Source organism: Schistocerca gregaria, chromosome 4, assembly GCF_023897955.1.
Source record: "Schistocerca gregaria isolate iqSchGreg1 chromosome 4, iqSchGreg1.2, whole genome shotgun sequence".
NCBI lineage: Eukaryota > Metazoa > Arthropoda > Insecta > Orthoptera > Acrididae > Schistocerca > Schistocerca gregaria.
In genome coordinates, this window is record NC_064923.1 from 104,053,380 (window position 1) to 104,078,962 (window position 25,583).

The following is a 25,583-nucleotide window of genomic DNA, read 5'->3' on the forward strand; positions in this document are numbered from 1 at the left end:
AATTGCGTTATTTTAAGTAGACACCCCCATTTTTTATTACATATTCGTGTAATACGTAAAAGAAATGTTTTAGTTGGACCACATTTCTCTCTTTTTTGGCAGATGGTACTGTAATAGTCAATAGTATAAGTACTTGGTATCACGTAAAATTCCGCCAGTGCGGATGGTATTTGCTTCGTGATACGTTACCCGTGTTTACCAATTGCGGAAAAGGTCGATATCATGTTGATGTATGGCTATTGTGATCAAAGTGCCCAACGGACGTGTGCTACGTATGCTGCTCGGTATCCTGGACGACATCATCCGTCCGGAACGTTCTCCAGATAGTCACGTTATTTAACGAAACAGGAACTGTTCAGCCACATGTGAAACGTCAGCCACGACCTGCAACAAATGATGGTGCCAAGTAGTTGTTTTAGCTACTGTCGCGGGTAATCCGCACATCAGTAACAGAGAAATTGCGCGAGAATCGGGAGAATGCTACATCCACATCGATAGAAGCCGTACCATATTTCTATGCACCAGCAATTGCCTGCCGACGACTTTGAACGTCGTGTACAGTTCTGCCACTGGGCACAATTTCGGGACGATGACAGATTTTTTTGCACGCGTTCTATTTAGCGACGAAGCGTCAGTCACCAGCAGTGGTAACGTAAACCGGCATAATATGCAGTATTGGGCAACGGAAAATCCACGGTGCCTGAGACAAGTGGAACATCAGCGATCTTGGCGGGTTAATGTAAGATGCAGCATTATGGGAGGAAGGATATTTGCCCCCCATTTTATCGATGGCAATCTAAATGGTGCCATGTATGCTCATTTCCTACGTAATGTTCTACTGATGTTACTACAAGATGTTTCACTGCATGGCAGAATGGCGATGTACTTCCAACATGATGGATGTCCGGCACATAGCTCGCTTGCGGTTGAAGCGGTATTGAATAGCATATTTCATGACAGGTGGATTGGTTGTCGTAGCACCGTACCATGGCCCGGTCGTTCACCGGATCTGACGTCCCCGGATTTCTTTCTGTGGCGAATGTTGAAGGATATTTGCTATCGTGATCCACCGACAACTTCTGGCAACACGCGTCAGCGCATTGTCAATGCATGTGTGAACATTGCGGATGGCGAACTACTCGCTGTTGAGAGGAATGTCGTTGCACGTATTGCCAAATGCATTGAGGTTGACGGACATCATTTTGAGCATTTATTGCATTAATGTGGTATTTACAGGTAATCACTCTGGAACAGCAAGCGTTCTCACAAATGATAAGTTCACAAAGGTACATGTATCACACTGGATCAACCGAAATAAAATGTTCAAACGTACCTACGTTCTGTATTTTAATTTAAAAAACCTACCTGTTCGTCTAAAATTGTGAACCATATGTTTGTGACTATTACAGCCCTAATTTCGTGAGATATTTGGCCCGGTCACCATCAATGGACCACCCTGTATAGTCTCCAGTGCTAGGGCTGCCATCTGCGGTCTGTGGGTGGTTAGATCACATTGCCGTCGAACATTAGCGGTGGTCACATTAATTTGACTCCTTTGTATAGTTGTGAACTACACTTCTGGAAATGGAAAAAAGAACACATTGACAACGGTGTGTCAGACCCACCCTACTTGCTCCGGACACTGCGAGAGGGCTGTTCAAGAAATGATCACACGCACGGCACAGCGGACACACCAGGAACCGCGGTGTTGGCCGTCGAATGGCGCTAGCTGCGCAGCATTTGTGCACCGCCGCCGTCAGTGTCAGCCAGTTTGCCGTGGCATACGGAGCTCCATCGCAGTCTTTAACACTGGTAGCATGCCGCGACAGCGTGGACGTGAACCGTATGTGCAGTTGACGGACTTTGAGCGAGGGCGTATAGTGGGCATGCGGGAGGCCGGGTGGACGTACCGCCGAATTGCTCAAAACGTGGAGCGTGAGGTCTCCACAGTACATCCATGTTGTCTTCAGTGGTCGGCGGAAGGTGCACGTGCCCGTCGACCTGGGACCGGACCGCAGCGACGCACGGATGCACGCCAAGACCGTAGGATCCTACGCAGTGCCGTAGGGGACCGCACCACCACTTCCCAGCAAATTAGGGACACTGTTGCTCCTGGGGTATCGGCGAGGACCATTCGCAACCGTCTCCATGAAGCTGGGCTACAGTCCCGCACACCGTTAGGCCGTCTTCCGCTCACGCCCCAACATCGTGCAGCCCGCCTCCAGTGGTGTCGCGACAGGCGTGAATGGAGGGATGAATGGAGACGTGTCGTCTTCAGCGATGAGAGTCGCTTCTGCCTTGGTGCCAATGATGGTCATATGCGTGTTTGGCTCCGTGCAGGTGAGCGCCACAATCAGGACTGCATACGACCGAGGCACACAGGGCCAACACCCGGCATCATGGTGTGGGGAGCGATCTCCTACACTGGCCGTACACCTCTGGTGATCGTCGAGGGGACACTGAATAGTGCACGGTACATCCAAACCGTCATCGAACCCATCGTTCTACCATTCCTAGACCGGCAAGGGAATTTGCTATTCCAACAGAACAATGCACGTCCGCATGTATCCCGTGCCACCCAACGTGCTCTAGAAGGTGTAAGTCAACCACCCTGGCCAGCAAGATCTCCGGATCTGTCCCCCATTGAGCATGTTTGGGAGTGGATGAAGCGTCGTCTCACGCGGTCTGCACGTCCAGCAGGAACGCTGGTCCAGCTGAGGCGCCAGGTGGAAATGGCATGGCAAGCCGTTCCACAGGACTACATCCAGCATCTCTACGATCGTCTCCATGGGAGAATAGCAGCCTGCATTGCTGCGAAAGGTGGATGTACACTGTACTAGTGCCGACATTGTGCATGCTCTGTTGCCTGTGTCTATGTGCCTGTGGCTCTGTCAGTGTGATCATGTGATGTATCTGACCCCAGGAATGTGTCAATAAAGTTTCCCCTTCCTGCGACAATGAATTCACGGTGTTCTTATTTCAATTTCCAGGAGTGCATAAATATTCAAAGGAGTTTCTGAGTACTGTTTTATTGGTAGCTTCTAGATATCTCTAATGTATACGCTGTAAGATAAAAAAACTGAAAATATACTTCATCCCATCTTTTTGTTATGGCGTAAAGCCAAGCCCGGCACTCCAGTCGGGAGCGATAGAGCAGAGAGGTGTCCTCGAAGACGTCAGCCAATTGCTTGCAGACCGACCCCTCTCTAGGACAACAGCGGCCCCTATACGAAAAGGACAAGACTTGCGACCTGAATAGGAGCGTCAACTCTCTTACTTCGCTTTACTTACGAGTTGCATATACTGAAAAGCTTGTAAATTTTGCATGTCGCCCTTCAATTACGACACACGTGTGTATTTCTCGAAGTTAAGTATATTTATTTACGTTTAGTAATAAAACTCATTAATACGATTTGTTTGAATGTTGTCTAGCGATCTGACCAAGCAGAGTTCCTAGATACAGCACATTTGACGACTAGGCTGGATTTAACACTTTCGTGCGAGGATATTCACCATACCAAAATAGCTATTATATGCTCGCAACTAATGCGTCGGGCTATAGGTAATAGCTAAGATCCTTGTAGAGCTCGGCAAGAGAAGGTGCATAAGCTTACCGCTTAAAAAGATGGGCTCAGAGGGAAGTTTGAAAAGGCACTGACACAACGGATAGTGTCAAATGAAGATTCAGTGTTTCAGGCTACCTCTGAGGGGCCTAGGGAAGCTGAGAGATCAGTATCATCATCTCATAGCAGTTGCTATTATTCCTGTTTCTTCTTTTTTTTTTGGCGTGGGGGGAGAGCAAGGAAATATGAAAACCGTTTCGAAACACGTTCCTGACTTTGCTGCAATTTTCTCATGCTCTGATGACTTCCAACTGAATGTGACATACTTAAAGTTTTTGTACGTACTTACGTAGAATCGTTAAATACAGTAAAAACGCAGATAAATTTCATGAGCTGGCCAAAGGATTAACAGAGAGGTGTTCAGACAAGAGAGGCGTAATTTCCTGTAGTGATAAATTTAGTACCCCGAGGCAGAAGAAAGAGGAAGACCTTGAAATGTTTCACACAGTTACGTGCCCGGCAGATATCTTGAGGTCAGATGAAGCAAGAAACAACGTGCTAAAAGTGGAAGCGGAGGACAGAGTGATACACGTCCTCTTCAGAGGCCTCGACGTACACATAGGAAATAAGTTCGAAGTGCCATTGCGTTCGACTTGCATAAGGCAGTTCAGCTTACACTATTTGCGAGGAAGATGAGTGATGTACAAAAAAAGATCCTCGAGCAGTTATAACCCGCGCAGTGTGATTACACATGAATCAAACGTTTAGAGGTTCCCTTTTTGTATTCATTGTAAAGAAATGAGCCACATGGGAGCTGACAGTTGCCTGTCGACGTAGAATAATGTAAGACACGGGAGGATTTCCAAGCTGAAACAACTCCAGAGCCTTGCAGTTTGCACGATGTGGTAAGCGACCACAGGGAGTCAGAGTTCGTCTAGTATTTCTTCATTTTCCTTCTTAAGCTTCACGTACTATGCTGTCTCCTTCATGTTTCCTACGATGTGTAAGGAACCGATCACAATAGCTCTCTGCCCCTAAGGCACATTACTCTACAAATACGAGAGTCTGGAGGGCTTTGTTATCTCTTGTGTCTCAACACTGTGTCTGTAAGGTATTCAGAAGTGGCTTTAATTTCTGAACCTTAATATGAGTGGGTTTTTACTGCAAGACGAGGCACGCGCGACCAGTTTCTAGGCATTCCAAGAGAAGCCGCAAACAGACGTTGAAGGGCGGAATGCAGAACGAATGGTACACTTTTTCCCCTCCCACTTTTTTTTCACCTTCTGTGTAAACTTTCTCTCTCCTATGGTTGGTGAAAGAGAAATATTGTGTTAAAAATGGATGTGAAACATCTGCTGTAAAATATAAATTGTTTATTCAGAAATTGCAAAATTGTTGTTGTTGTCGTCTTCAGTCTTGTTGACTGCTTTGGTGCAGCTCTCCATGCTAATCTATCCTGTGCAAGCCCCTTCATCTCTCAGTACCTACTGCAGCCTACATCCTTCCGAATCTGCTTAGTGTATTCATCTCTTCGTCTCCCTCTACGATTTTTACCCTCCACGCTACCCTTCAATGCTAAATTTGTGATCCCTTGATGCCTCAGGACATGTCCTACCAACCGATCCCTTCTTCTAGTCAAGTTGTGCCACAAAGTTCTCTTCTCCCCAATTCTATTCAATACCTCCTCATTAGTTACGTGATCTACCCACCTAACTTCAACATTCTTCTGTAGCACCACATTTCGAAAGCTTCATTCTCTTCTTGTACAAACTATTTATTGTCCATGTTTCACTTCCATACATGGCTACACTCCATACATATAGCAATATAGCTTTCATTTATTGGTATCGCCCAGCACAGTGATTTAAATAATATCAAATGGTTCAAATGGCTCCGAGCACTATGGGACTTAATATCCTAGGTCATCAGTCCCCTAGAACTTAGAACTACTTAATCCTAACTGACCTAAGGACATCACACACATCCATGCCCGAGGCAGTATTCGAACCTGCGACCGTAGCGGCCGCACGGTTACAGACTGAAGCGCCGAGAACCGTTCGGTCACACCGGCCAGCTTAAATAATATCATTGCAGCCAGCCTTATTCTGGAAGTGTGTTCCTTTCTGTTTCATTTTAATGTAAAATTAAACTGTACGCTTTTGAGACTGTATTTCAGCTAGCTTCATTACAGGGTGTTATTTCCCATCACGCCAGCCAGTCTTTGAAACATTGTTCAGCAGATAATCCGTTCATATGAATTACACAGTCAAGCCTAGTTTTAGATGCGCGACGCACTGTGTTCAATTGTAACCGGTGCTTCGACGACCAATCCACCTGTCATGAAATATGCTATTCAATACCGCTTCAGCCGCAAGCGAGCTCTATGCCGGACATCCATCATGTTGGAAGTACATCGCCATTCTCTCATGCAATGAAACATCTTGTAGTAACATCGCTAGAGCATTACGTAGGAGATCAGCATACATTGCACCATTTAGATTGCCATCGATAAAATGGGGGCCAATTATCCTTCTTCCCATAATGACGCACCTTACATTAACCCTCCAAGATCGCTGATGTTCCATTGTAGCAGACATCGTGGATTTTCCGTTGCCCAATAGTGCATATTATACCGGTTTACGTTACTGCTTTTGGTGAATGACGCTTCGTCGCTAAATAGAACGCGTGCAAAAACCTGTCATCGTCTCGCAATTTCTCTTGTGCCCAGAGGCAGAACTGTACACGACATCCAAAGTCTTCGCCATGCAATTCCTGGTGCATAGAAATACAGCACGGGTGCAATCGATTATTATGCATTTTTCTCAACATCGACGTTTTTAAGATTCATGATTCTCGCGCATTTTGTCTTCTACTGATGTGCGGATTAGCCGCGACAGCAGCTAAAACTCCTAATTGGGCATCATCATTTGTTGCAGGTCGTGGTTGACGTTTCGCATGTGGCTGAACAGTTCCTGTTTCAAATGCTTCAAATAGCTCTGAGCACTATGGGACTCAACTTTTAAGGTCATCAGTCCCCTAGAACTAAGAACTACTTAAACCTAACTAACATCGCACACATCCATGCCCGCGGCTGGATTCGAACCTGCGACCGTAGTGGTCTCGCGGTTCCAGACTGTTGCGCCTAGAACCGCTCGGCCACCCTGGCCGGCTCTTCCTGATTCTTAAATAACGCAACTATCCGGCGAACGGTCCGGACACTTGGATAATGTCGTCCAGGATACCGAGCAGCATACATAGCACACGCCCGTTGGGCATTTTGATCACAATAGCCATACATCAACACGATATCGACCTTTTCCGCCATTGGTAAACGGTCCATTTTAACACGGGTAACGTATCACGAAGCAAATACTGTCCGCACTGGCGCAATGTTACGTGATACCACGTACGTATACTTTTGTGACTATTACAGCGCCGTCTATCACAAAGTGAAAAAAGTGGTCCAACTAAAACATTCATATTTATTTACGTACTACACGAATATATAATAAAAATGGGGGTTCCTATTTAGAAAAACGCAGTTGATATACGTTTGACCTATCGCAGCGCCATCTAGCGGGCCAACCATAGCGCCATCTGGTTTCCTCCTTCAAGCTACACGAGTTTCGTTCTTTGTAGTTTTTTCGTTTGATGCTTATTTCATTAGATATTTGGCCCTGCCACTATCAATGGACCATCCTGTATATGCGCATATCCCTTTCCTATGACATTTTCAATATTTCTCTCTTTTCCGTTGAGATATAAGCTTACTAGGGTCGTCTAATACACTCGTTCTTACTGCTCTTCATTTTTAATCTCTTCCCATTACATGTAGTACTGTTTGGTGTAGAAGAAAAATGTTAAATATTTACAAGGGCAGTGTAACAGTAGAGTACCGTGGACGTGTTCCGGCGCTAACCAGCAACGCGAGCGCCGTCGGTTTCGTGTGACGGGTCGCCGTTTTTACGCCATCACATGTGGGGACGCGCATTTTAGCCGGCGGAATCGCGTTAGCGCTGGCGGAATTAGTAAGCCCTTCCCTCCCTCTCCGCTCCCCTCCCCTCTCCGCCCATTGCAGGTCGCGACCTGTAATTTATTTATATAGCTATACAGCGCTGCTGATGGCCGCTGCGCCCTTGTGATGTATTACCTGATGCGCCACCAAATTGGAGGCCGATACGGTATCAACGCTGATGTTAATAACATCGCTGATGACCGAACCGATGTGGGCCGGAGACTCCCATTTCTCTTCCACTTATTAAAGCCACACGTCACTCACTTTTGCTCTGCTTTATAAAGAATCAGCAGCCGCGCATGTACGCTCGTGTGCTTTTCAATTCGTGTCAGAAACCGGAGATACAACTACATGTTTGCTCAGGTATTAAGCGCAGTCATGGGGCGCAACATCTCATTTTCGCTGTGTAGAATGTGAGGAAAACATCAATTGTACTTTAACGGCAACAGAACTGCTCTTTCAGGGTGTTACGTACTTTACAGCTTGGTTTTCATTATTGTTATCCCAATCACAGACGAAACGAAAAGAAAAACTGTTGCCGTGCACCTACTTAGTTTGTTAAGTAAGGTCGTGGTCGGGTTACTCGGTAGAAAAAATGTATTTGTCAACAAACGAAGGCATGTACATATGTCGTATATGTACAAAAGAAAATTGCAATTACAGTTAACAATACGTCCATTCACCCGTAGTGTCGGTTATGGCTCTGGCTTCTCGGAGGTATGACTGACACTGCATTTTCCGTGTATTCACGTGGAAGAGAGCTCTAAATGCTGTAGCGTTGCTCTTGGGGGTCGAAAAGAAAAAGAATTGTTATTTTTTTTTAAATTGTCGAAAAAGTAAATATTTTTGTGGGCCACTTGGCAACAGAAATAAGGATTGATTCCACTATTATAATAACATACGTTGAACATTAAATACCTTAATGAGAGCAGCAGTTTGATTTATTTGAGATCGTTCGGAAGAAAGATTATCATTTCTGTGAATTTTTTTAGTCGCGATGTAGTCATACGGAACAACACTAAGGGACCAGAAGATTTATAGACTTTAAAAGAAATGCAACTCTACACAATTAAAAAAAAGAGTTGATTCAGAAATAATAGGAAAACGATAATGTTCCTTCCGCCTCATGCTGCGTTCGAACTAACGCAAAAATAACACATAATAATTGAGGAGATGGAAATCATCAACGTTAATTTACTAAAATAAGCACACATATCTTTAGCATACGTTTCTTTATTACTACGTACCTTTTCATATTAAATTACAGTAGATGACCATTGTGGTTAGATACTTTATACACAACAGTCAAAATGTCTTCTTGATGCTGTCTGTTCGTAATCAATTACAAGAAACTACATGTTTTCTGATTGGAAAAATAACAGTTAACATATTCACTCAATATTTTCACATAAAATGTAAAATACCAATGCGGAACACATGAAGTCCGCGTCCGTCTTTCATGGAACACAAACAGCAAAAGTTGAAGCGCCCAATGTCTCATTTGTCTTGAAACAACAAAATTCTTTTTTATATCCTTAATCGATACATGTACATAGAGATTTACAGACACCGCGCAAGACAGGCAAAGATAATGTATAATAGATTCTGTCGCTGCTGTGTAATGGTTCATTTCTTTTACTTTACAACTGTTCGATAACTTTAGGCCATCAGGCGTTTACTATTGAGCGTATATTAATGTTTATTATGCGAAAATTATTAATATTAAAATGCATCGAATCTACCTTGACAGCTGTTGCAAATGGAAGATTTCTTCTTGTGACTTCTTTTTGGAGTAAGACCATACTTTTTCAGAACGATCGGAGCCACGCGGCTGTGAGGGTCACCCAGGAGCTGCACACGTCTTTTTCTTTTCCAGTCGCTGCAAAGCCTTCAGCGATGCTTCGGATCATTGCCCCCTGCAGTACCCAATCTTCATTTCTGTCGATGAACCAACATTTGGCAGACGACTTCAGAAATCTTTGATAAACGCGACGCAGAAGCTGCACTCATGTCTCTAATTGTGTATCTCAATCAAGAATTCAGAGTAAACGAATACTTTATGGGCATTGTACGAAGGACAAATGTTCCTTCTGTTGGGCTGAGGAAAAACTGAGTCGATATTGAATAAATTTTCTTTGCTTTACGTCTATAGTCACAAATTTTTAATCAACAGATTACCGGTTTCGGTCTATAATGACCATCTTCAGAACTGTTTTTTTAAAAACAATGTCCAAATGCACTGCAGCCATAGCGGCATCGTCAAATGTTAAACGCAAAATCAGCACCTGTTTTTATTCAGCTGGTCTGAAGATAGTCATTATTGACCGAAACCGGTCATTTTTTGACTAAAAGTTTGTGACCATAGACGTAAAGTAAAGGAAATTTATTCTATATTCTGGCCAATGTTTTATTCGCGACAATGTCGCAGATTGTAAATCGATATCTTTTACCTTCTGCACGTACCGTAATACCTACCACGAATTTACTTAACAGAATGTACGTACTGTTTCGACTAAGCTGTTGACCTTAGATTGTTCCTTAACCGTTTACGATATCATAACTCTGTTGACACCACTCCAATGCGAAAAAAATGACGTATAGTCACTTCGCACAGCTATATTAATCTGAGTCATACCGGGTTCAAATTCGCATTTTCAAATGGAACAACACAATTTCTGCTTGTAAGGTCGTAATACTGAAAAAGGCTGATTCAACGACGTTTCAAAATCCGGTTAGTTATTTAAGGGAAAATACATTACGTAAGACTTATATGCTTTGACCATGAAATCTGTTACCGTCTCATGCGGAATTGTCGCGTCACACTGACGGGGCGCTCCAGATTGGTGCAGCTAACTGCTCATCAGCACAAATTTCGTACAGAATTTTGATAAATGCACAGCTTCGCCAGTAATCGAAATTATCAATGAAATTCGCCAAGAGCCGTGTAGTTCAGATGTTATTTCATTTTATTTTTACGGCCGGTTTCGGCATTCCACAATACTATCTTCAAGCCCCATACGCATCTCTCAAAAGTAAACGATATTGTCATACAGTGGCATGTATTACAGGATGTCGTGAATTCAAAACCGTATTCCAAGTGCTTCATTCGAAGACTTGATTGCCACACATCCAGAAATATATGGCACTTACGAGAATATCGTTTACTTTTGAGAGATGCATATAGGGCCTGATGATGGCATAGTGGAATGCCAAAACTGGTAGTCAAAATAACCTAAAACAACATCTCAATTACACGGCTGTTGGCGAATTTCATTGATAATTACTTCATCAGCTGATGTCCCCTGTCCACGATGGATCAATAGGGGCAGAAATGGAAACAGCAGAAGAGGGAACTCCAGGTGGCCAAGCGTTTAGAAAATATAGCATTTTTGGACGGGTCGGGCAAAGCACATGGCAATGGTTGCCACAGCGAAAGGAGTAGAGACTGTCAAGGTTTGAAGTCTCTACGCCTAAATTATTTTTATTTATGTCGTTTTCTACTTTTACCATACTTACATTCAAACAAACCTAAATAACGTGGAACATAGGTTCACAGTGCAAGTGATTGCATTACAAGTTGTTTGCTGGCGGATTGTGCTATGAGGGAGAACGTTACATGAAAGTAAACCAACCACTTAAATCCTTCTAGGTGACCGCGTTGCCAGCTTGCAAGACTTCCGACGTTTCGCTCACTATTGCAAGTGGCCACCGTCTGTCTTCTTTCGGAACTCTTTTCAGTGCGACTGCGAAATTCATTCCCTTAGCCAGAGTCTGAGTGGGGATATAGCTTACGATGTGGCTGGAGGGGACGACAACCAACCAAATTTTCGGCACTACGTTGGTGTCCCTGCAGTTCTTTAAGAAGACGACACCGTTCAGCAGGTGATCTTCTCTTAATTGCAGCGTTTCAAGCTGCCTGATGTTCTCTTAGACTTACTGCCCATACAGACTAGTTAAAAGTAAGCGCAGGCATTTTATGGCACACGTCCCACATAAAATCGAACAAGACGGAGAATATCTATATATAAGCCAGCAGAGCTTTGTTGAGTGGAAGGATCAACCACATACGTGTCACTCTCGTCACAAACAACAGAGAAACAAATCCAGCAGCCCGTCTCTGAATTGGTTCGATGTCTTCCTTCAATCCGACCTGTTGCGGATCCTGAACACTCGAACGTCACTCAAGAATAGGTCGCACCGGCGTCCTGTCTGCGATCTCGTTTATAGCTGAACGTTAATGAAATTCTCGCAATAAACCGAAGTCGGCTATTCGCCTTCCCTAACACAGTTATCAGATGCTCGTTCCACGTCATATCACATTACAACGTTATGCCCAGATATTTAAACTACTTGACTGTGCCAAGCAGGATACTATTAATACTGTATTCGAACATTACAAGTTTCATCATACTACTCATCCGCATTAACTTACAATCCAAGAGTTGTTTCCCGTTCCTATTGGCCTCCATATCCTCTCCAAATTTACCCATAACCTTTTCATACTCTTCTGTTCGATTTCCAATCCTGGCATTAAAATCACCCATGAGCAGAACACTGTCCTTGTCCTTTACTCTAACAGCTACATCACTGAGTGCGTCATGAAAACTATCCACCTTATTTTGATCTGTCCCTTCACAATGCGAATATACTGACACAATCCTAATTTTCTTGATAGCAACTGTCAATACTATCCACATCAGTCGTTCGTTTACATATCTTATTGCAACTACGCTCGGTTCCATTTCTTTCCTGATGTAAAGCCCTACACCCGATTGTGCTATTCCTGCTTTGACTCCTGACAGGTGGACCTTGTATTCTCCCACTGCCTCTTCTTTCTCACCCCTTACCTGAATCTCATTAATAGCTAAAACGTCCAACCCCATTCTACTTGAAGCCTCTGCCAGCTCTACCTTCTTCCCAGAGTGGCCCCCATTGATATGAAGAGCTCCCCATCTCGTTACCATTCGTCTGCCGAGTCGTATCTTAGCAGTCCCTGGTTTGTCAATTAGAGGTGGAGCTCCATCACCTCCAACGGTCCGAGGCATTTTGCTCTGATTGTTGCCAGCATCATATTTAAAATACCAGGGAAGCAGGTTGCTATCCTTACTTGCCCCGGGTCCCATTGAGTTTTACCCCTAACGGTTGAGGGACTAACCGGTGGATTTGGTAGTCTTTGCCGTCTGAGCACAAAGGTGACCACGACTCAGAATATGTCCGAGATGCTCAGCCTTATTCCAAAGTAACTGGTATTCCGACTGTCAGGACCACTTACTTGGTCACTCATACGTTACCCGTGGTTCATAAACTAGGATATGACAACAGGAACCCACGCCATGAACCACTTTTATATAATCCAAAAACAAATTACGGCGACTGCCTTCAACTTGCTTTAGAGTTTCGATACATAGACATTTCTTTCGATCTTTCTGTACAGGAACAACAAAAAAATACATTCCTTACATTAAATTATGACCTTTTCACCTTACTTTGCAGATTTATTTGCAGGGAGAAAATTTATTCTTAATGAATTTTAAGCTTAACTAAGAGACTGGGGCGTATTCTATTAATTATTCAAAAAAGCAACATTTCACGTTGTTGTATTAATTCGTGGGAGATATTACAAAATATTTTTGATATAGCGTCAGATACAAGGGACTTTGATTTTTCATGATCAATATGAAGAGTAATAAATGTGTTTCTTTTCGCTTTTGATCAGAATACTGTCAGAGATGGAGCTTTACACACTTCCGTACGTAATTATAATACTGAAATAAACAACTTTCAAGTGTTTGTTTCTCTCTGAGACTTTTGCAACATTTAAATTTGCAGTGAAACTCGGTTTGCTTCCGTAGAAGCTTTCTAACACGCTCGTCGTTTGCGTCCCTCACAATTTTTCTCAGCACATACCTGTCGCAGGCGCTTTGTACTTACGATGCATATGATCTTTGTCCATTTATTCTCAACGTTATCGTTACTGGGGACGAAATTTTCATGTTGACCTGCCGAGTAGTCTGAATTGTGTAAAGATAATTGTTTGTAGGGAGAACCACTGACCTGATGTGATATTAGAATCAAGCGACTCAACTCTATGTATCTTCTGCAGTCCCTACAATTATCGTGCTCGTGATGGATGCTGTTTGCACGACAAATTCGAACGTTTGGCTGGCTTATAATAGCCTCAGCTTCTCTACAGCTACCAAGTGAATAGTGAGCAATAGCTGCCAGAACATGTACTTCGTTCGCCTTGTTAGCTGCGAGCTTGTTCTTCACCAACTGCTCAATATTGTCGCGCACCTCCTGTGACACGTTACAGCACATCCGCTGCAATGTAACCATTGTTGGGAACTCTCTGTCAAGATGCCATTGTGGCTACAACCAAACTCGCATATTCGCGTTTCTTCTGTATTCTCCATATAGAAGTAGGTTATTTAGATTTGTGAAAGACATTTATGCACGGTCCAGTCACATTAACACTCCCAGTACCAGCCCAATACTTGTCCACGTCCGCAGAATACTGGAAATTTTAGTTGCATTGCAAAATTTTGTCTTGGGAAATATCAAACATATAAATACAAGATTAACATTATTTTAAGCCTATTTGTCTTCTTTAATATGCAACTATGAAAAAAATCCTGCATGGTATAACATGGACAAATTATATTATTACACATGACATTGGTTGCGTAAAATTAAAAAAGTCCTCGATCATAAAGGTAGATTAAATGAGTTCATAAATAAATAAGGATCAGTGCTGAAATAGTATTTAAATACCACAACATATTCTAAATGAATTTATACTGCGTTTTTATATGAAATACACCACTGCTCATTAAAAATGCTACACCAAGAAGAAATGCAGATGATAAATGGGTATTCATTGAACAAATATATTATACTAAATCTGACATGTGATTACTTTTTCACCCAATTTGGGTGCATAGATCCTGAGAAATCAGTACCCAGAACAACCACCTCTGACAGTAATAACGGCCTTGGTAAGCCTGTGCATGGAGTCAAACAGAGCTTGGATGGCATGTACAGGTACAGCTGGCCATGCACCTTCAACACGATACCACAGTTCATCAAGAGTACTGACTAGCGTATTTTGACGACTCAGTCGCTCGGCCACCATTAACCAGACGTTTTCAGTTGTTGAGAGATCCGGAGAATGTGCTGTCCAAGGCAGCAGTCGAACATTTTCTGTATCCAGAATGGGCAGTACAGGACCTGCACATGCGGTCGTGCACTATCCTGCTGAAACGTAGGATTTCGTAGGGATCGAAGAAAGGGTAGAGCCACGGGTCGTAACACATCTGAAATGTAACGTCCACTGTTCAAAGTGCCGTAAATGCGAACAAGAGGTGACCGAGATGTGTAACCAATGGCACCCCATACCATCACGCCGGGTGATACGCCAGTATGGCGATGAGGAATACCCGCTTCCAATGTGCGTTCACCGCGATGTCGCAAAACATTGATGTGACCAACATGATGCTGTAAACAGAACCTGCATCCATCCGAAAAAATGACGTTTTACCATTCGTGAACCCAGGTTCGTCGTCGAGTACACCACCGCAGGGGTCCTGTCTATGATGCAGCGTCAAGGGTAACCGCAGCCATTGTCTCCGAGCTGGAAGTCCATGCTACTGCAAACGTCGTCGATCTGTTAGTGCAGATGGTTGTTGTCTTGCAAACGCCCCATCTGTTGACTCGGGAATCGAGACGTGGCTGCACGATCCGTTACAGCCATGCGGATTAGATGTCTGTCATCTCGACTGCTAGTGGTACGAGGTCGTTGGGATCCAGCCCGGCGTTCCGTATTACCCTCCTGGACCCACCGATTCCATATTCTGCTAACAGTCATTGGATATTGGCCAACGCGAGCAGCAATATCGCGGTACGATAAACCGCAATCGTGATGGGCTACAATCTGACCTTTATCAAAGATAGAAAGTCCTCCTTACACGATGCATCCCAACAACGTTTCAGCAGGCAACGCCGGTTAACTGCTGTTTGTGTATGAGATATCGGTTAGATACTTTCCCCATATCAGAATGTTGTAGGTGTCGCAACCGCCGCCAATCTTGTGTGAATGCATTGAAAAGCTAATCATTTGCATATCACAGCATCTTCTTCCTGTCGGTTAAATTTCGTGTCTGTAGCACGTCATCTTCGTGGTGTGGCAATTTTAATGGCCAGTAGTGTATTTTAAAACAGGATTCCATCCAAAACGCCTCACAGCATTGTTCGCATTGATAACGTGGGTCGTTGCGAGATGCTTTCCCAATTTCTTTCTTTGATGTTGAAGATCATACACGAGAATCATATTGTTTTGTTTGTGGGTGGTAAATGTTGCGGGAAAAGTCAGTCAACCTATAGTTCAGTTTTGGTTATTTGTTGGCAAGATTGGTAATTAAATGTCCACCTCGATATCTGAGTGGTCAGCGAGGCCAAATGCTGTACAAAGGAGCCCGGGTTTGATTCCCGGCTGGAAAGGAGATTTTTCTCCGCCCAACGACTGGATGTTATGTTTTCTTCGTCATCATATCATCCCCGGATATCATATCATCGCTGGAGTGGCATCAATTCAAACGACCTGCACCAGGCGACCGATCTATCCTTATCCACACGATATTATTATTACTTGTAAACGAAATCAGCTATTCTAATTTTCTTGGTCTGAAATGAACCATGTAATCAAAATGCATTCGACACTCCTAGTAATAGCAAATGAAAAAAGAATTTCTGACACCATTTTACAGCTCTGTGCTTCTAGACATTGTACTGCAGTCGGTTTCAAAGATATCTGTTTCGTCCAAAGGGCCTTCACAATTTACAAAATCGACAGTGTTTCAAAATTTCAGCAGATCGACAATTTCTTCATCATATAAACCACGGCGCGCCATTTCTCTTACACATAATACCAATAATGTGCTCTATCCGGCCATCTTTATAGTGATACTGCGACGGTATGTGTGCATCTGCACTATGTTGCCACCTAATGGTCATTCTGCACGCTCTTTGTAGCACGCTTACAAACTTACAGGATAACAGATGATTTTTTTAGGAGATCTGTGTATGATGCACTGGTGACAGTTCTTCACAAGCATCAACACTTCGTTCTCTCGCTTCAGGAGTCAGCTGTCGTGACACCCATCTTGCAAATACTTTGTGAAACTGGAGCACATTATGCACAATGTGGTTTGCTGACCCATGACTAATCTGTAAACATATCATTCAGTGTCACTCGGCGGTTTTCCTTCTCTATGGCTTCAACTGCTGCAATGTTCTGTAGAGTCAAAACTCGTTGTGCCTGATCCGAACGAGGAGCATCTTCCACTGACATTACACCATTTGCGAATTTCCTACTCCATTCGTAGACTTGCTGCTGTGGCAAGCATGCATTACTGATACTGCGACGGTATGTGTGCATCTGCACTATGCTGCCACCTACTGGCCATTCTGCACGCCGTTTGTAGCAAGCTTACCAACTTACAGAATAACAGCGCGAAATTTCGATTTGTTATTACAAATTTAAGGTTTTAATTTGACTCACCCTCGTATTACGGTGTAAAGTCAACTGCCGGCACGCCAATCGGGAACGAAAAGACGGCTGTCACAAGATATCAGCCAGTCACACGCTGACCGACCTCTCTCCAGGACGACAACGCGACAGCAACGTCTGCTAAGAAACAAGAGGACACATGCGCCACGACCGACTGGTGACAACTCAGTTCAGTAGCTTCAACACTAGCAACTTGAATAGAAGTGTCACTGCTCGTTACTTCACTTGTACTCTCTCTCTCTGTAGCCCAGGCTCGGAACTTTTTATACTGAAGAAGATTAATTATTTTGCTTGCGACACATCTGCGTAGTTGCAAAAGTTAAGTATTGTAAATTTGTTTCTGTAATATAACTCATTAATACTTGTTTGAATTTTTCGTCTAGCGATCCGAGTACGCGGGTTTCCTAGACACCACGGTAGAAACATCTGTCGACAGTAAGAGGTGCGAAAACAACGGCAGCGCTTTTTAATCAACTAAATATGCTGGTCCGTAGAACCTATGGTCTTGGCGTTTTCGGAAGTGAGCGCGGCCCGTGAAGTGTACGGCTTGGAGCTAAGAGAGTTGTTGAGACCATCTCCTATATTCGATCTCAGCTTGAAATAACCTCATAGACAGCAGGTGGCAGTACCAGCAATGGAGAATATATAAGGCATGTCGCGAGGAAATAAAGAAAATAGAAAAATAGTACAGTCGTTGTCGTAAGGCAAAAACGGAGAGATTTATCCAACGACCAAAAGGGCATGATCATTGGAAGCATTTTCTAAAGGGATACGTTTGTAATCTGTTCGCGTGCCGCTGTGCTTAAAGTATGCCGTGATTGGCAAAAATGGCGTTTTCCAAAACCGGCGCCGAGGCAATTGTAGTGCACCACAGGTCGTAGACGATAGGGAGAAAACGACGGCTGCAGAGATGTGTACGTGCGAACAAACGCGGAACTAGAATGAAAATTTCACTCTACATTGGAGCGTGCGCTGATATGAAACTTCTTGGCAGATTAAAACTGTGTGCCGGACCGAGAATCGAAATCGGGACCTTTGCCTTTCGCGGGCAAGTGCTCTACCAACTGAACTTCCCAAGCAAGACTCACGCCCCCTCTTCACAGTTTTACTTCTGCCAGTACCTCGTCTCCTACCTTCCAACCTACACAGAAGCTCTCCTGCCAACCGAGGCTGAACTAGCACTCCTGGAAGAAAGGATATTGCGGAGACATGGCTTAGCCACAGCCTGGGGGATGTTTCTAGAATGAAATTTTCACTCTACAGCGGAGTGTGCGCTGATATGAAACTTCCTGGCAGATTAAAACTGTGTGCCGGACCGAGACTCGAAGTCGGGACCTTTGCCTTTCGTGGGTAAGGTAGGAGACGAGGTACTAGCGGAATAAAAGCGGTGAGGACGGGGCGTGAGTCGTGCTTGGGTAGCTCAGTTGGTAGAGCACTTGCTCGCGGAGGCAAAGGCCCCGAGTTCGAGTCTCGGTCCGGCACACAGTATTAATCTACCAGGAAGTTTCAAACGTGGAACTGTTGAGCAACTGACTGGCCAGGTGAACCAAAAGGTTACCGACAATGTATTCTCAATGACCGATCAACGAACACTTCTGCGTATAGGCTTTCGCAGCAGGTGGCTGGTTCATACACCCAAGTTGCTTCCTGTTCATCGGCTGTGAGGTATGGTATTTGCACGTCACTACCGCAACTGGAAGCCCACTGGGTGGCGAGAGATGGCCTTTTTAGGTAAATCACGTTTTACGCTCCGTAGGACAGATGGCCGTTGGCGTGAACGATGTGAAACGTCTAGAGATGGATAGTTCGCGATCTAACGGGTCCAAAGTAACGGTGCACCAAGATGAACGGAACGAGCGAGGAACGAATTCTAAGGAACGGTCTTTCATCACTTTGATCGCGGCTTTCTACTTATAGTTCCCAAGAACGGGAAACAGTCGGTCTCGTTCCCGAACGGCACGTCGGCCGGTCTCGTTCCAGCCTCGGTCCCATTCCCGTCTGTCTCGGTCTCTGTCTCGCTCAGCCGCACTTGTCCTCCTTCACGTGGCCATTCGTCGCAGTTCCACTGCCGACTGCTCACAGTTCAGTATCGAGTTGTTTTTTCATTTCGTTCGCTTCACACGGCCATTCTAAATCTGTTTCAAACCTTTTTGAAGTCTGAATTTCTGATTCTTTTCGTGTTCAGCGTCCACGACTGGCAATTAAAATATATTTTATAAATACGTCAACTACATAAAAATTACATAGTATATAAAACATATATCTTTTCAAGCAAGAAAACGGCGTATGAGCTTACTTCACTATTTCGATAAACAACAGAAGAAATACTTGTAAAAAGGTTAGATTGTTTTTATTACACATGCAAAGGAAGTCGGTACGGCACACAGGAGTGGCCATTTTCTTTTTCTTTTTTTAATCCAAGGCAAAAGAGCGTGTTCATTGTTATAGAAGGCAGACCAACTTACAACCGAGTGTATGGTGTCACATTTTGTAAAGAGAATATGATAACTCCTACAATATTACTTTATTTGTACATAGCGGCGCACGAAAAATTGGTCCCGAGTACTAGACTGCTCATTGTCGCTTACCAATCGTTATCTATTGTTTCGAAGTTGTTTGCGTTAACTTACATGTTATTTCTTCACTGCCTAATTATTACGTGTTTATCTATTCTGCTCGTAGCGGCCAACAAATCGTGCGTAATTGGCGAGCAGCCTGTACTCGCATCTTGTTTCCGTGCGCCACCTTATATTATATCAGTGCGACCAGTCCCATGATGCTGTAATCGAGTAAGCAGAATCATTCGCGGTATCACGATACTACTAGTTTTCGAAGTTTCGCAAGAACCAGATTCCAATCGCAGTGAACGAGTGAAAATGAGCGGGTCCGAATAAAGAGTTATCATCAGTGAACTAGTTCCCAAGGACTAACGACTTTAATGTCTAGAAACATTCGGCAGCAAACGCCCTGCAGCAGTCATCGGAAAGGTCCAGGTAGCCGATCGCGATAACATTCATCAGAGCACTACGCTCCATGGAGCACAAAAATTGTTCAATTGGCTCTGAGCACTATGCGACTTAACATCTGAGGTCATCAGTCCCCTAGAACTTAGAACAACTTAAACCAAACTAACCTAAGAACATCACACATATCCATGCCCGATGCAGGATTCGAACCTGCGGCCGTAGCGGTGGCGCGGTTCCAGACTGTATGCGCCTAGAGCCGCTCGGCCACTCCGGCCGGCTAAAGATCAGAAATCATACAGTCAAGTACATAGTAACTTCCAATATAATCAGGCAGAAAATTTGACCCTCACGGTGTAGATGCGCGGTCCGAGCCGCCCCTCCCCCCCCCCCCCCCCCCCCCCCCCCTGTCTGAGGTTCGAGCCCCTCGGGCGGGGTGTGTATGTTGTCCTTAGCATAAGTTAGTTAGATTAAGTAGTGTGTAAGCCTAGGGACCGGTGAACTCAGCAGTTTGGTCCCATAGGCACTTACCTTTCAACGATTTTACACACCACTAGAACACAATCTTGGCAGATTACGATGTTTGAATCAGACGCGGAACAACGTCCGCAAAACACATTTTTAACAGTAATGAACCGATACAAAACTTCCTACACGATTGTTTCGATTACAAGAATTTCTTTTAGTGCGTAACTTCTAAGTATTCCGCAGTAACATATCCATTTCTTAGACTGGGTACAACAATTTTCTTTCTCGTTACCACCCAACTGGCCTATTACCCATAAACTAGAATTCAATTGCAGTTCTTTGGAGGGCGAGCCCGCCACCAGGATACGCCTCATTGCAAGACAGTGCTACTCATTAGAAGAATTTCAAAATGTCTTTTTGCCAGTTTATTGGTCGAAAACTACACAACGAGGAATTAAAGATCAATTAATTACGTTACCGTGCTTTGGAAATTCTAACTTCCCAACCATTAAGCAATCTTTTGAACACATAGTTCAAAAAAATCAGTACCTTTCCGATCCATATAGTCAAATGGTTCAAATGGCTCTGAGTACTATGGGACTCAACTGCTGTGGTCATCAGTCCCCTAGAACTTAGAACTACCTAAACCTAACTTACCTAAGGACATCACACACATCCATGCCCGAGGAAGGATTCGAACCTGCGACCGTAGCAGTCGCACGGTTCCGGACTGCGCGCCTAGAACCGCGAGATCACCGCGGCCGGCTCCATATAATCAATCAGCATTAATACAGCTATGCGTCTTTAGATTGCTGCGTTCATTAAGAGTCTCCCTGTTAACGGGGCAAGGGGAAGAAAGTATTACTGCATTTCACAATCTTTTACAACTTTTGGAAATACAACATTCTGGCTATTCCTTTGTCAGTAAAAATTTCTCTCAAAACTGCAACACTAGTAACACGCGTGGGTGAGAAAAGTCATCAAGAAATTTTAATGACAGACGTAACAAGAGGTTTAGGAATGGCAATAACTTTCAGAATAATTTTCAAAGACGTCAGTATTTTAATAGTCAGTATTCACAACAACAGAACCAACAGTTTGGTAGCGACAACCAGAATTTTCAACAACAAAATCAGCCAAGTGGAAAATACCGGACAACAATATTCTCCCCAAGATCAACCCAGCTTCAATGGTTAGCCCCAAACTTACGTGAACACGCAGCAGCATAGCCATAATACACAAGCACAAGCCACAAGGCAATACGTTCGTGTATAGAAACCAGACATCGCATTTCAACCGAAATTCCCCGTGTCAGACTAATTACAGCAACAAATGAAGAGGTCATAATCAGAATTTTCTGCGTAATTATCGCAGTAACAATTTTTTTCAGAATCACGGACGATTTCAGCAACAACCTCCACTTTTTCTGAATGAGCCTCACGTACGTTTACACCCACCTCAAAACCGTAATGACCACGATAGCAGAACTGTACACAGTATTGAGATGCTACAACAAATTGCTTTAGCCTGCAATAGCGATTACCAATTAGAACCTCACGAAACAGTAACTGGAAATGTAATCGCCGGCCGCGGTGGCCGTGCGGTTCTAGGCGCTGCAGTCCGGAACCACGGGATTGCTACGCTCGCAGGAAAAGAATCTGACAGCTTCACACCCCATCATTGAAATACAAATAGGCACACGTAATTTGATTGCTTTGATAGATTCAGGTTCGCCTGTTACTGTCATAAGTGATGCTGCATTTAATAAGTGCAACCACGATAATTCTTGTCCGACTTCTCCACTGAAAAAAAAAGTACGTGGCGCAGTTTCTAGCAAAGGCGTCGACGTAAAACTTTAAATACATTTATCTTTCTGTGTACATGGTACCACATTTTATTCAAATTTTTGTATTGTTCCTTTACTCACGACCGACATACTGTTAGATTTGGACTTTCTGATCGAGCATAAAGCTCTTTTAGATTTCAAAAACTCGTACCTCATATTAAATGAAAATGGCCACCAGGTTCCTTTGGAATGTCACCAAACTTTATCACTTATCGAACAACATATCAGTAAAATCGAACTTTTTCTGTTACCAAAAATATGCGTTTGAGTCCTTTCTTTTACACTGACAGTTTTATTGCTCTAATGTACCAGCCAATAAGGAAAAACGTATACAACGTGTACTGGCAACATGCAAACTTTGTCACCAAACGTAATCATCGATGACTTCTTATCTCGCTCCATTATATCCCACTATACAAATTAAATTATGTCATATGGCTGCCATGGATACCTATGGACCAATGCCCAGGAGCAAAACAGGAATTTTCGTAGCAGAAGAACCCACTTCTAAATTTGTAACATTCACGCCGTTACGTAAAGCTACAGCCAAAACTGTTTCATCAGCTTTTACAAAACATTTCTTACGATTGTTGGACCACAATTCAGATCAGTTATATGGACATTTACTGTGAAAGCGAGGAAGATTACACCTATCTATACGAAGACCATTCGGAAAGAAAGGTCGAATCGGTCGCGAAATGGAAGCCACTGTGAAAATCTAAAAAGTTTTATTTGCGACAGTTAGCTACACCTTCCAGCTAAGTCTCTGCGTAATCGTCGCTCCGAATTAGACATTTGACTTAGTGTCGTACCAAATTTACAATATCCTGGTCATAGAAGACAGCCGCCTGTGCTTTCCGCCAATTCTCTACGTTGGTCTACAGCTCGCTATCTTCGCCAGAACTTTGTCTTTATAGTGAGGGGTTCATGAGAGCAAAGATGAAACTTAGCGGGAGCCAATTACGGGCTGTTTTGTGGATGATCAAAAACTTCCCATCGAAAACACTGCTTAAGTGTCTTCATTGCCACTGCAAAGTGAGGCTGAGAATGGTCACGAAGAAGGGAACGCATGGCAGTCACGTTACGCGGATTGCAGGAAATCAGGCGAAACCCCTCCCCAGGACTTTGCATTTGCCGGGAGACATTATTTTCAATATACCTTTACGTACTCACCATGAGCTTAGAACTCTAAAGGGCAACGTGATGCTATCGATGGTCATGCTAGAGACACTGCCCAACAAATGTGTGCAAAGCTTCATCGGATTTTCACTATGGTTTCCATTTCGAGCGCAGTCGGACCTTACTTTCCTAATAGCCCTCGTATATCCAGTTGCTATGCTTCATGAAACGCATCTGCACTCATTATGAAGGAAATTGGTAAGCTTTGTCATCTATACAGCCATAAAAACACGTCCATTAGGAAAGATATACACTCCTGGAAATTGAAATAAGAACACCGTGAATTCATTGTCCCAGGAAGGGGAAACTTTATTGACACATTCCTGGGGTCAGATACATCACATGATCACACTGACAGAACCACAGGCACATAGACACAGGCAACAGAGCATGCACAATGTCGGCACTAGTACAGTGTATATTCACCTTTCGCAGCAATGCAGGCTGCTATTCTCCCATGGAGACGATGGTAGAGATGCTGGATGTAGTCCTGTGGAACGGCTTGCCATGCCATTTCCACCTGGCGCCTCAGTTGGACCAGCGTTCGTGCTGGACGTGCAGACCGCGTGAGACGACGCTTCATCCAGTCCCAAACATGCTCAATGGGGGACAGATCCGGAGATCTTGCTGGCCAGGGTGGTTGACTTACACCTTCTAGAGCACGTTGGGTGGCACGGGATACATGCGGACGTGCATTGTCCTGTTGGAACAGCAAGTTCCCTTGCCGGTCTAGGAATGGTAGAACGATGGGTTCGATGACGGTTTGGATGTACCGTGCACTATTCAGTGTCCCCTCGACGATCACCAGAGGTGTACGGCCAGTGTAGGAGATCGCTCCCCACACCATGATGCCGGGTGTTGGCCCTGTGTGCCTCGGTCGTATGCAGTCCTGATTGTGGCGCTCACCTGCACGGCGCCAAACACGCATACGACCATCATTGGCACCAAGGCAGAAGCGACTCTCATCGCTGAAGACGACACGTCTCCATTCGTCCCTCCATTCACGCCTGTCGCGACACCACTGGCGGCGGGCTGCACGATGTTGGGGCGTGAGCGGAAGACGGCCTAACGGTGTGCGGGACCGTAGCCCAGCTTCATGGAGACGGTTGCGAATGGTCCTCGCCGATACCCCAGGAGCAACAGTGTCCCTAATTTGCTGGGAAGTGGCGGTGCGGTCCCCTACGGCACTGCGTAGGATCCTACGGTCTTGGCGTGCATCCGTGCGTCGCTGCGGTCCGGTCCCAGGTCGACGGGCACGTGCACCTTCCGCCGACCACTGGCGACAACATCGATGTACTGTGGAGACCTCACGCCCCACGTGTTGAGCAATTCGGCGGTACGTCCACCCGGCCTCCCGCATGCCCACTATACGCCCTCACTCAAAGTCCGTCAACTGCACATACGGTTCACCTCGACGCTGTCGCGGCATGCTACCAGTGTTAAAGACTGCGATGGAGCTCCGTATGCCACGGCAAACTGGCTGACACTGACGGCGGCGGTGCACAAATGCTGCGCAGCTAGAGCCATTCGACGGCCAACACCGCGGTTCCTGGTGTGTCCGCTGTGCCGTGCGTGTGATCATTGCTTGTACAGCCCTCTCGCAGTGTCCGGAGCAAGTATGGTGGGTCTGACACACCGGTGTCAATGTGTTCTTTTTTCCATTTCCAGAAGTGTATTTACAGAATTCAAGAAATTACTAATTCTAGTCCAACTGATACTAAAGAGTGTTGAACTACCGAACAAAATTAAGAAATTTCCTGCTTCATAACGACTACGTCACCATGAATTCATCGACATTGCAATCAACAATGTTAAGTGTGCAGCTGAATGAAGAAAGAAAGAACAGAAACAGGTAAGTCATCCCCGCGAATTTAAAATTGATCAGAAAGTATTAATATGTACTCATCACCTGCAGTTGCAGGTGTACAGCCAGCAATGATGGATGTTAGATGTGGGAAGTTAACATTGATGGAGGGCAGAGGTC